At 55.0% G+C, this 12,243-nt stretch overlaps 1 protein-coding gene across 1 annotated transcript in view; it reads left to right on the top strand.

Annotated features, from left to right (window-relative positions):
• The window catches only part of PWP1 (PWP1 homolog, endonuclein), a 61,032-nt gene that overhangs the window by 24,475 nt on the left and 24,314 nt on the right, over nucleotides 1-12,243 (top strand). The gene's annotated exons all lie outside the window — the stretch shown is intronic.

The raw sequence follows: 12,243 nt of genomic DNA on the forward strand, positions 1-12,243 counted from the left end.
GTAATTCTTTTTTCGTTTAAGAATACTTTTTTTATTTTACCTGCACGTTGAAATAAATTGTCACAACGTTCCTTTCGCCCTCAAATTAAGACGCCTGGCATGTCGCTGTGAGAGCGTTCATGCAAACGTTTAAACGATCGTCCCTTTTCGGTGACGTCTGAGAATAAGGGTCTTTGTTTCGCTGGGCCTCTAATAGTGTCCTATAGATTCCCCACCCCACCCCCAGCACCCCAGCGTCAGCCAGGCGGTAACTAATAAAATTAGACGTTATTAACTTCCTATGTGAAGAGCATCGGGCACAACACAGGCAGCATTCATGAGCTCTCACAGCAGCAGCGCATTGCCCTTGATTATGGCTTAAACATAATCCTGTCTGTTGGTTATTTTTGAGCGGAAGGAGGAATGGGGGATTAATTAGAAAAACCGGCAGCTAAATCCCTCTGCTGCAAACACGGGGAGGCATTGTTTTTTTTTTTGAAATTGCACTCTCCAGGACACTTGAAACTCCCGTGTGTGAGTGTGTGTGTGCACATATCAAGACAAAGACAGAGATCCCCCATGCACCCCACGTAGACTGTTGGGGCAAGTGTTGTTAGCGAGCACCTAATGATGGCAGGCACGGCGCACGAAAGGGTGGCTTTTGGCCAGCTTTGTGCCGGGCCTCCTTTGGCTCTCCCCGGTGTTGATATGAAGACACCACAACAGGTGCCTAATTTTGAATACTGAGTAAGCCTAGTGCACGGAGGCTCTTGACTGGTTAACATGTCACTCGCCAGTGATGTTATCCGTGGCCAGAAACCTAATCCACGTAGCTGGCTTCGTAGAAAAAAACATTCAGCATGTTGCCCATACACAAAGAGAAAGATCTCCCCGTATAGCCTTTAACAGACTGTTGGAGCAAGTGTTGTTCGCGATCACTTGTAAAGGCCGGCACGCCGCACGAAGGGGTGTGCGTCCAGTACCACGCCTGGCCGCCTTTGTCTTCCCAGTGGTGATGTTTACACGTCGCACCAGGTACTAATTTGAGGATGAGTCGACCTAGGGGAAGGCCCAGGACCGGTTTAGATAATCGTCACTGGTGTTGCCCGTGAGCGGGAATCGAACTCGGATTCGCGGGTTCGTAGCGCAGTGTGCTCACCCCTCCACCCATACCCGTACACGCACACACACACAATGAGGCACACTGACTCCCCATCGCCCAGAGCCCATTTACAGATAAATAGGTGTGGAACGAGCAGTGGCATTTTACACGATTTAATCACTACCGCTCTGTTGCCACGATGGCGCTCGCTGCCATTAACCTGCACGAGCCCCCCCCCCCCCCAGGGAGAATGTTTTATTGTCAATTTAGTTAAGAAATAATTAAGTGTAGCTTATGCAAACGTTTATGGCACGTTGCTGTTGCCGGTGAGCAATGGAAGGTGGTGAAAAATTGGAGCTTGAAACCATGAAATTCACATCTGGGGTTTGATGGAAAAAACGAATTCCACACATGCAATAACGTTATCGCGTATATATGCATGTATGTTGAACTGCTTTTGCATCGTACATCGCCCAACGATCATGGAATGAAGTTGGGGACCGAAGCTGAGTCTGCTATCTTTTATTTTTAATATTTTGACGGGCAAAATTGTTGTAAGTCCTTTTTATAGGCGATCCGTGTGCTATATAACCTTGCACATCATAAACGCTGGTAAATATTTTACGTTGCAAGACTGAACGGATATTTCCCCGCAAATCGTAGGCTCTGAAAAATCTGTCATTTACATAAAATAAACTTGATTCGAAGCTTTCGTGACTGCAGGAATTACTCTTTGTTTTTTTAGGTAAAGTCACGTATAAATAAGAAATAATAAAATAACATAATAGCGTACGACGTTTCGGTTGCAACACAAGCAGCCATCATCAGGTACAAAAGGGCTAAATTTACGAGAGAGCGGAAACACATAACCCCAGATGTATATACAGACACCCAAGTAGGGGGGAACTAACACAGATACAACAGGCGACACAGAGAAGCATACCAAACAAACAGGGTTTAGCAAAATTTGGAAACCATATAAAGCAACACAGACGGTCGGTCAAAACACAATTAACGCATAGTCTGGTTGATTACGCTATGCTGTGCTGGTTCGCTCTGCTGGTTCGCTCTACTTGCATGTCTATGTGTGTGTGCGCGGTCTGAATTTTAAATTTCATACTTAACTTGCAATTTAGCAACCTTTGAAATAGCGTAATCAACCAGACTATGCGTTAATTGTGTTTTGACCGACCGTCTGTGTTGCTTTATATGGTTTCCAAATTTTGCTAAACCCTGTTTGTTTGGTATGCTTCTCTCTCTGTGTCCCCTGTTGTATCTGTGTTAATTCCCCCCTACTTGGGTGTCTGTATATACATCTGGGGTTATGTGTTTCCTCTCTCTCGTAAATTTAGCTCTTCTGTACCTGATGATGGCTGCTTGTGTTGCAACCGAAACGTCGTACGCTATTATGTTATTTTATTATTTCCTATTTATACGTGACTTTACCGAAAAAAACAAAGAGTAATAAAATAACCAGATTGCTGCTTTTAGGTTTTTTTTCTTTCTTCTAAAGAGTGGAGATAATGTCGTTTCAATGAAGAAGTCTATTCAGAGTGATGCTTCGAAAAACATTTAGGCGTTTCCGTGAAAATTTGTTTCAATTGTCGCTCGGTGCACCGTGCCGTTTCCTTGCTTTGGGATGAGGATGGACCGGCTTCTTATGACGTGCGTTCGCGAGAGCGCACCAACAGTAGTAGTGTAGTGGGTTCCAGGACACGGAGACGGCAGAATAGAAGCAGCACTATTTATTTAAACCTTAACAAGGGTTACACTAGAAGGGGTAGCGGCCCCTCCACCCGTATAACTCAGGAACACACCCCAGGCTCTCTAGCCTAAGCTCTAGGCTCCCAGTTCCTCCGGGTAGGGCTCTAAGGGAGGCTATCAGATCCGGCCCTGGTTAGGCACAGATCTCGGCACCCCGCCGACCAGACCGGCCCTTAGAAGGACTCTGACTCTGGGGCTCTGGGGCCGCACCACTGGCTTGCTGTGCCGGCCCTGAAAAGGGCAGCGGTCACAGGAGTTCCAGGGTCTCACCTAGCTGGCCTTCTTTCTTCACTGGTTGCTTCAGCCTCGGGCCCCACACTCTGCCCCGAGCTCCCTGGCTCCCCGCACTTTATACCCACTGGAGCCTTAGCGGACGTTGTTGTAGCCACCAAGGTGTGGGTGAACCACACCTTCCCGTGTCATGTGTTTATTCCCCATAGCACCCCTACATCACCCCCTCCCGTGTAACCCGCAGCCGTCCCGGCTGCAACAATACTCGAACAATAAACACAACAAACCCCCACCCGTGCGTGCCTCATAAGAACGAACACCCCAATAAATAACCCAACCCACCTATACAAAATTACACTATATACACATATACATTGTACCCGCCCCCCCCATCAACGCAGCAAGAAAACTTAACAGTGAACAACAAGAGTAACAAGAACCATTTTTACAACAAGCGGCGCATTTTGGCGCGAGTCCGATTTGCGGGTCCATCGTAGGGGGAGGGTCCGGTCGGCCCGGCAGTGGGCACCGGCTGTGCAGGTGCACCGTCTTCCGTCACCCCGGAAGGGCAAACTCCGTCCCCACCGGGTGGCGCAGGCGCGCTGGAAGCCGTCATTCTTGAGGCGCCTGAAGGTGGAACAGTTAGCGAAGCATCAAGGGCAGGTGACGAAGACGCCGTCCGGGAGTCAGCGGAGACATCACATGCTCGGCCTGTGTAATGTGGTGGAGGGACGCGCGGCGCCACAAACGGCTTCAGACGCGAGGGGTGTACGTACCAGCGGCGTTTCCCCCACTGGATACGAACGCACTGCGGCCGCATAACCTTCACAATAACCACAGGGCCCCTCCAAGGCCGCAACAATTTCGCCGAGGTTGCCAACGGCACCTGAGGGCAGTGCAGCCAGGCTTGATCGCCTGGCTTCCACGCATGTGTGCGTGATTGGCGCGATCGCAACCTCTCGTTGGCCTTCTGCCGAGAGGAAGAGTTTTGGGCCGCTGCCTCCCGCGCCTCGGTCAACCTCAGGATATTAAATTTAACGTGGTCGGCCAATTTCGATTTTCTGCTGGTTTCCGAGACGCGGAGCTGATTCGCAATTGGTGGGTCAACGTCGCGACCGTACATCAAAAAGAACGGCGAGAAGCCGGTTGCCGCGTGAGGAGCCATTCTATAGGCGGCCAAAACCCCCGGAATGTGAAGGTCCCAATCGGTCTGGGAGTCACACACCTGGTGACACAACATAGATGTGAGCGTCCTATGCAGCCGCTCCACCATGCCATCGGTTTGTGGGTGATAGGGGGATGTGCGAATCTTTTTCGTACCAAGAAGCGCACACACCTCGTGCAGAAGGACGCCAGAGAAGTTCTTCCCTTGGTCAGTCAGCAGCCGTTCGGGAGCACCCTTGTCGAGGACATAGCCCTGGACAAAGGCCTCGGCAACGGCTGCTGCTGACTGGTTAGCAAGAGGCCATGCCATAGGCCATCGGGTGAAATATTCCACGCCAACCAGCAGGTACTTGTTACCCCTAGGGGTCGCAGGGAAGGGCCCCAATATATCGAGTGCGACGAGTTCGTTAACCCGAGAGACCGTGATAGATTGTAGCGGTGGGCAGGCGCCTTTCGCTGGTGGTTTTCGTTGGGCGCACTGAGTGCATGCACCCAGGAGGTCATCCACATCCCTTGCCATACCCGGCCAGAAGAAATCCAGCTGGAGCACGGCAAGGGTCTTGTGGGTCCCCAGGTGCAAAAGCCGCTCGTGTGCGGCCCAAACGGCCTTACCCCGCAAAGCGGATGGCACCACAAGCCTGTGACGGCAGGCCCTCCCATCCCAATGCATTAGGAGCCCCTGGAGCAGCCCGTATGAATCAATCCCCGCGACCCCCCGCACGGAACCCCCTGCGCGACGACGCAACGCGAGGAGGGATGCGTCCTCCATCTGGAGGCGCCCCCATTCAGCAACGGACAACCCCAGCAAGGAGTCCGCACCTCCCTCCCCGACAGGACCCTCAGGCAAGGGGTCCTCAGTGGCAGCAGCGAGAACCGGGATATCTAAGGGGGGGCTATCCTCTGGCGGCTTACAACGCCCCGATCCCCTGAGACAAGCGCAATCTGAGGCGGGCGGCAGGCGAGACAGCGCATCCGCATTAGTGTGCCGAGCACCCTTCCGATATGTGGTCGTGAAATCATAATCCTGAAGGATTTCGAGCCATCGGGACAATTGCCCCGAAGGCTGTGTCACCCGCAAGGCATATTGTAATGCCGCATGGTCCGTACGGACAGTGAAATGCCGACCGTACAGGTATGGGCGATACTGTTGCATAAAAAATACAATAGCCAAGAGTTCCCGACGCGTGACGCAGTATCTCTGTTCCGCCGGAGACAAAACCCTACTGCCATAAGCCACGACGCGTTCCACACCACAGATCACCTGTGAGAGCACACCCCCAATGCCCGTATTGCTGGCGTCTGTATCGAGCAGGAAGGGTTCCGAAAAATCGGGGTAGCTCAATGGAGGGGCCCGCACGAGAGCGTCGCGAAGGGAACAAAAAGCGACCTCCTCCTCCTGGCCCCAGTGAAATTTCACTCCCTTCGCCGTCAGAGCGTGTAAGGGCTTAGCAATGGTCGCGAAATCCGCGACGAACCGCCGGTAATAAGACGCAAATCCAATGAAACTCCTGACCTCAGCCACCGAGGTGGGGGTTGGCCAGGAGTTGACACACTGCGTCTTTGCGGGATCGGTGGATATGCCCGAGCGGCTGACGATGTGCCCCAAATAGCGTACGGATTCCCGTAGCAGGTGGCACTTTTGCGGCTTAAATTTCAAATTCGCAGCACGCATTTTGAGGAACACGGCGCGCAAGCGCAAAAGGTGTTCGTCAAATGTCTTGCTGAACACGATGACGTCATCCAGATAGATCAAACAGACGTTCCACTGTAAGCCAGCCAAAACCAGTTCCATAAGGCGCTGAAATGTCGCCGGAGCGGAGTGTAATCCCATAGGTAACCGGTTAAATTGGAATAGGCCGTGTGGTGTGCGAAACGCAGTCTTTGGCTTGGACTCATCATCCAATGGGAGTTGCCAAAATCCGGATAACAAGTCCAACGTAGAAAAAAAACGTGCGCCAGCCAGAGCATCCAGAGATTCGTCCATCCGGGGAAGTGGATACGCGTCGGCCACGGAGATCTTATTAAGGCGGCGAAAATCCACACAGAATCGCAAGGACCCATCGTGCTTTTTGACAAGCACTATGGGTGCTCCCCATGGACTGGTGGAAGGGGCTATAATGTCTGCAGCCAGCATGTCATCCACTGCCAATTTGACATGATCTTTTTCGGCCGGACTTAACCGAAAGGGATTCTGGCGTACCGGGGCATTGTCACCCGTGTCAATGTGGTGACGCAACAATTTCGTGCACCCAATGTCATATTTGTGTTTACTAAAAACATCGGAAAATTCCGTCAGAAGGGTGCGTAGGCCGGCACGCTGGGAGTCGGACAGATCACTCGTGCCCGAACATAGTGTGTCCATCCAACTATCGTCCCCCTCAGAATGCGGTTGAGCCAGAGGATCGGTCCCCACATTACCCATAACCGTGTCTACCACGGGGACCGGTGTCGCGTGCGCGAGCACAGTTCCCTGAGGAACGACGGCCGTCTGTACGCCAACGTTAAGGACGAGGATAAACGGGTCATCGCTCCCCTTAACGAGCGTTTGAGCGGCCACCAGATCCAGCCCGTTTTCCCCAGCCCTCGAGGGCCCTAACAGAATTCCCTGGTCCAGAACACCGGGCACGAAAGGCCGACGCAAGCGAAGGGGCACGAGCATTTGCGCCCCGGGAGGTACACGCACCGTCCGAGTGACGAACGCTTGTGTAGTGGGTTCCAGGACACGGAGACGGCAGAATAGAAGCAGCACTATTTATTTAAACCTTAACAAGGGTTACACTAGAAGGGGTAGCGGCCCCTCCACCCGTATAACTCAGGAACACACCCCAGGCTCTCTGGCCTAAGCTCTAGGCTCCCAGTTCCTCCTGGTAGGGCTCTAAGGGAGGCTATCAGATCCGGCCCTGGTTAGGCACAGATCTCGGCACCCCGCCGACCAGACCGGCCCTTAGAAGGACTCTGACTCTGGGGCTCTGGGGCCGCACCACTGGCTTGCTGTGCCGGCCCTGAAAAGGGCAGCGGTCACAGGAGTTCCAGGGTCTCACCTAGCTGGCCTTCTTTCTTCACTGGTTGCTTCAGCCTCGGGCCCCACCCTCTGCCCCGAGCTCCCTGGCTCCCCGCACTTTATACCCACTGGAGCCTTAGCGGACGTTGTTGTAGCCACCAAGGTGTGGGTGAACCACACCTTCCCGTGTCATGTGTTTATTCCCCATAGCACCCCTACATCACCCCCTCCCGTGTAACCCGCAGCCGTCCCGGCTGCAACAATACTCGAACAATAAACACAACAAACCCCCACCCGTGCGTGCCTCATAAGAACGAACACCCCAATAAATAACCCAACCCACCTATACAAAATTACACTATATACACATATACATTGTACCCGCCCCCCCCATCAACGCAGCAAGAAAACTTAACAGTGAACAACAAGAGTAACAAGAACCATTTTTACAACAAGCGGCGCATTTTGGCGCGAGTCCGATTTGCGGGTCCATCGTAGGGGGAGGGTCCGGTCGGCCCGGCAGTGGGCACCGGCTGTGCAGGTGCACCGTCTTCCGTCACCCCGGAAGGGCAAACTCCGTCCCCACCGGGTGGCGCAGGCGCGCTGGAAGCCGTCATTCTTGAGGCGCCTGAAGGTGGAACAGTTAGCGAAGCATCAAGGGCAGGTGACGAAGACGCCGTCCGGGAGTCAGCGGAGACATCACATGCTCGGCCTGTGTAATGTGGTGGAGGGACGCGCGGCGCCACAAACGGCTTCAGACGCGAGGGGTGTACGTACCAGCGGCGTTTCCCCCACTGGATACGAACGCACTGCGGCCGCATAACCTTCACAATAACCACAGGGCCCCTCCAAGGCCGCAACAATTTCGCCGAGGTCGCCAACGGCACCTGAGGGCAGTGCAGCCAGGCTTGATCGCCTGGCTTCCACGCATGTGTGCGTGATTGGCGCGATCGCAACCTCTCGTTGGCCTTCTGCCGAGAGGAAGAGTTTTGGGCCGCTGCCTCCCGCGCCTCGGTCAACCTCAGGATATTAAATTTAACGTGGTCGGCCAATTTCGATTTTCTGCTGGTTTCCGAGACGCGGAGCTGATTCGCAATTGGTGGGTCAACGTCGCGACCGTACATCAAAAAGAACGGCGAGAAGCCGGTTGCCGCGTGAGGAGCCATTCTATAGGCGGCCAAAACCCCCGGAATGTGAAGGTCCCAATCGGTCTGGGAGTCACACACCTGGTGACACAACATAGATGTGAGCGTCCTATGCAGCCGCTCCACCATGCCATCGGTTTGTGGGTGATAGGGGGATGTGCGAATCTTTTTCGTACCAAGAAGCGCACACACCTCGTGCAGAAGGACGCCAGAGAAGTTCTTCCCTTGGTCAGTCAGCAGCCGTTCGGGAGCACCCTTGTCGAGGACATAGCCCTGGACAAAGGCCTCGGCAACGGCTGCTGCTGACTGGTTAGCAAGAGGCCATGCCATAGGCCATCGGGTGAAATATTCCACGCCAACCAGCAGGTACTTGTTACCCCTAGGGGTCGCAGGGAAGGGCCCCAATATATCGAGTGCGACGAGTTCGTTAACCCGAGAGACCGTGATAGATTGTAGCGGTGGGCAGGCGCCTTTCGCTGGTGGTTTTCGTTGGGCGCACTGAGTGCATGCACCCAGGAGGTCATCCACATCCCTTGCCATACCCGGCCAGAAGAAATCCAGCTGGAGCACGGCAAGGGTCTTGTGGGTCCCCAGGTGCAAAAGTCGCTCGTGTGCGGCCCAAACGGCCTTACCCCGCAAAGCGGATGGCACCACAAGCCTGTGACGGCAGGCCCTCCCATCCCAATGCATTAGGAGCCCCTGGAGCAGCCCGTATGAATCAATCCCCGCGACCCCCCGCACGGAACCCCCTGCGCGACGACGCAACGCGAGGAGGGATGCGTCCTCCATCTGGAGGCGCCCCCATTCAGCAACGGACAACCCCAGCAAGGAGTCCGCACCTCCCTCCCCGACAGGACCCTCAGGCAAGGGGTCCTCAGTGGCAGCAGCGAGAACCGGGATATCTAAGGGGGGGCTATCCTCTGGCGGCTTACAACGCCCCGATCCCCTGAGACAAGCGCAATCTGAGGCGGGCGGCAGGCGAGACAGCGCATCCGCATTAGTGTGCCGAGCACCCTTCCGATATGTGGTCGTGAAATCATAATCCTGAAGGATTTCGAGCCATCGGGACAATTGCCCCGAAGGCTGTGTCACCCGCAAGGCATATTGTAATGCCGCATGGTCCGTACGGACAGTGAAATGCCGACCGTACAGGTATGGGCGATACTGTTGCATAAAAAATACAATAGCCAAGAGTTCCCGACGCGTGACGCAGTATCTCTGTTCCGCCGGAGACAAAACCCTACTGCCATAAGCCACGACGCGTTCCACACCACAGATCACCTGTGAGAGCACACCCCCAATGCCCGTATTGCTGGCGTCTGTATCGAGCAGGAAGGGTTCCGAAAAATCGGGGTAGCTCAATGGAGGGGCCCGCACGAGAGCGTCGCGAAGGGAACAAAAAGCGACCTCCTCCTCCTGGCCCCAGTGAAATTTCACTCCCTTCGCCGTCAGAGCGTGTAAGGGCTTAGCAATGGTCGCGAAATCCGCGACGAACCGCCGGTAATAAGACGCAAATCCAATGAAACTCCTGACCTCAGCCACCGAGGTGGGGGTTGGCCAGGAGTTGACACACTGCGTCTTTGCGGGATCGGTGGATATGCCCGAGCGGCTGACGATGTGCCCCAAATAGCGTACGGATTCCCGTAGCAGGTGGCACTTTTGCGGCTTAAATTTCAAATTCGCAGCACGCATTTTGAGGAACACGGCGCGCAAGCGCAAAAGGTGTTCGTCAAATGTCTTGCTGAACACGATGACGTCATCCAGATAGATCAAACAGACGTTCCACTGTAAGCCAGCCAAAACCAGTTCCATAAGGCGCTGAAATGTCGCCGGAGCGGAGTGTAATCCCATAGGTAACCGGTTAAATTGGAATAGGCCGTGTGGTGTGCGAAACGCAGTCTTTGGCTTGGACTCATCATCCAATGGGAGTTGCCAAAATCCGGATAACAAGTCCAACGTAGAAAAAAAACGTGCGCCAGCCAGAGCATCCAGAGATTCGTCCATCCGGGGAAGTGGATACGCGTCGGCCACGGAGATCTTATTAAGGCGGCGAAAATCCACACAGAATCGCAAGGACCCATCGTGCTTTTTGACAAGCACTATGGGTGCTCCCCATGGACTGGTGGAAGGGGCTATAATGTCTGCAGCCAGCATGTCATCCACTGCCAATTTGACATGATCTTTTTCGGCCGGACTTAACCGAAAAGGATTCTGGCGTACCGGGGCATTGTCACCCGTGTCAATGTGGTGACGCAACAATTTCGTGCACCCAATGTCATATTTGTGTTTACTAAAAACATCGGAAAATTCCGTCAGAAGGGTGCGTAGGCCGGCACGCTGGGAGTCGGACAGATCACTCGTGCCCGAACATAGTGTGTCCATCCAACTATCGTCCCCCTCAGAATGCGGTTGAGCCAGAGGATCGGTCCCCACATTACCCATAACCGTGTCTACCACGGGGACCGGTGTCGCGTGCGCGAGCACAGTTCCCTGAGGAACGACGGCCGTCTGTACGCCAACGTTAAGGACGAGGATAAACGGGTCATCGCTCCCCTTAACGAGCGTTTGAGCGGCCACCAGATCCAGCCCGTTTTCCCCAGCCCTCGAGGGCCCTAACAGAATTCCCTGGTCCAGAACACCGGGCACGAAAGGCCGACGCAAGCGAAGGGGCACGAGCATTTGCGCCCCGGGAGGTACACGCACCGTCCGAGTGACGAACGCTTGTATCGACGCGCACGCTGCCCTTGAGGTGACAGGGGAAGGCAGGAATGTTACCCGTCGGCCCGAGGGAAGCTCGATGCAACCCTGATCAATTAGAATTTTAATCGGCATTTTGCCCAAAAAGTCCGTCCCCAACAAGCACGGAACCGCCAGCGAGGACGAGACTAATATCGGCCCGGAGAGTTTGATATCGCCAATGCAAATTTGTGCTCGAATTTGGCCTATGATACCCAGCGAACCCCCGTTCGCTGCGTAACATGGAACGGTGACTGGGAGCAAGGGGCGGCTTTGAACGGGAAGAATATTATAAATCAAGTCTGACACAATGGTCGCCGAAGCTCCCGTATCGACGAGGATACGCACCTCGACCCCGTCAATGTGACCCGCGACCACGGACGAGCCTGCCGACGCAGCAACAATGCGGTGGGCCAATTCCGTCCACTGCCCCGGCCCGAGCACCCTCTCGACCCCGCCGCCACCCAACAAACCAATGGGCGTACCCCGAGGCCCGTACACCGAAACGCGCGAGGTGGGGACAGGTGTGTGCACAGGCCGAGCATGTGGGGTGCCGCGACTTGCCGGGTTGCGATGCGGAGGCCTGTAGGCTGGAGCGCCGTCCGACCGTCCCGGCTGTCGTTGACGAGGCGCCCGGCATTCCGCAGCCACGTGGCCCTTGCGGCCACAGTTGTAGCACGTGATGAGCGCCTTGGGGTGCTCCTGGCGATCCGGTGTGGTCCGAGCCGGCCTCCCTCCGGATCTCCACTCCACCGGGCGACCCGCCGCGAAGACCTCCTCGGAGGGGGGGATGGTCGGCGTCCCAGCGCACACCGCAGCTGCGCCCTTGGGGACGAGAGGTGATCGACGCTGCGCTATCAGGTGCGCGTGGATGTGTCTTGCTGCCCGCAAGGAGCACATGTCCGCGTCGTCCTCTGCGACGATGACGATCTGTAGCTCCTGGGCCAACGCCAGGAGCTTCTCCGTCACCATCGCGTCCACCCCTTCGCCGTCCATCCGCGGGAAAGCCGCTTTTGCGAGGGCCAGGAGAGCCGTGCGATACGCCAGCGGTGGCTCCTTCTGGCCCCTGCACCGCTCGTGGAAGAGTTTGCGGCAGTCCGACGATGGCCCGTAGACTATGG

The sequence above is a fragment of the Petromyzon marinus genome, chromosome 7 (assembly GCF_048934315.1).
Source record: "Petromyzon marinus isolate PM22_M1 ecotype Great Lakes invasive population chromosome 7, UKy_Petmar_22M1.pri1.0, whole genome shotgun sequence".
Lineage (NCBI taxonomy): Eukaryota > Metazoa > Chordata > Hyperoartia > Petromyzontiformes > Petromyzontidae > Petromyzon > Petromyzon marinus.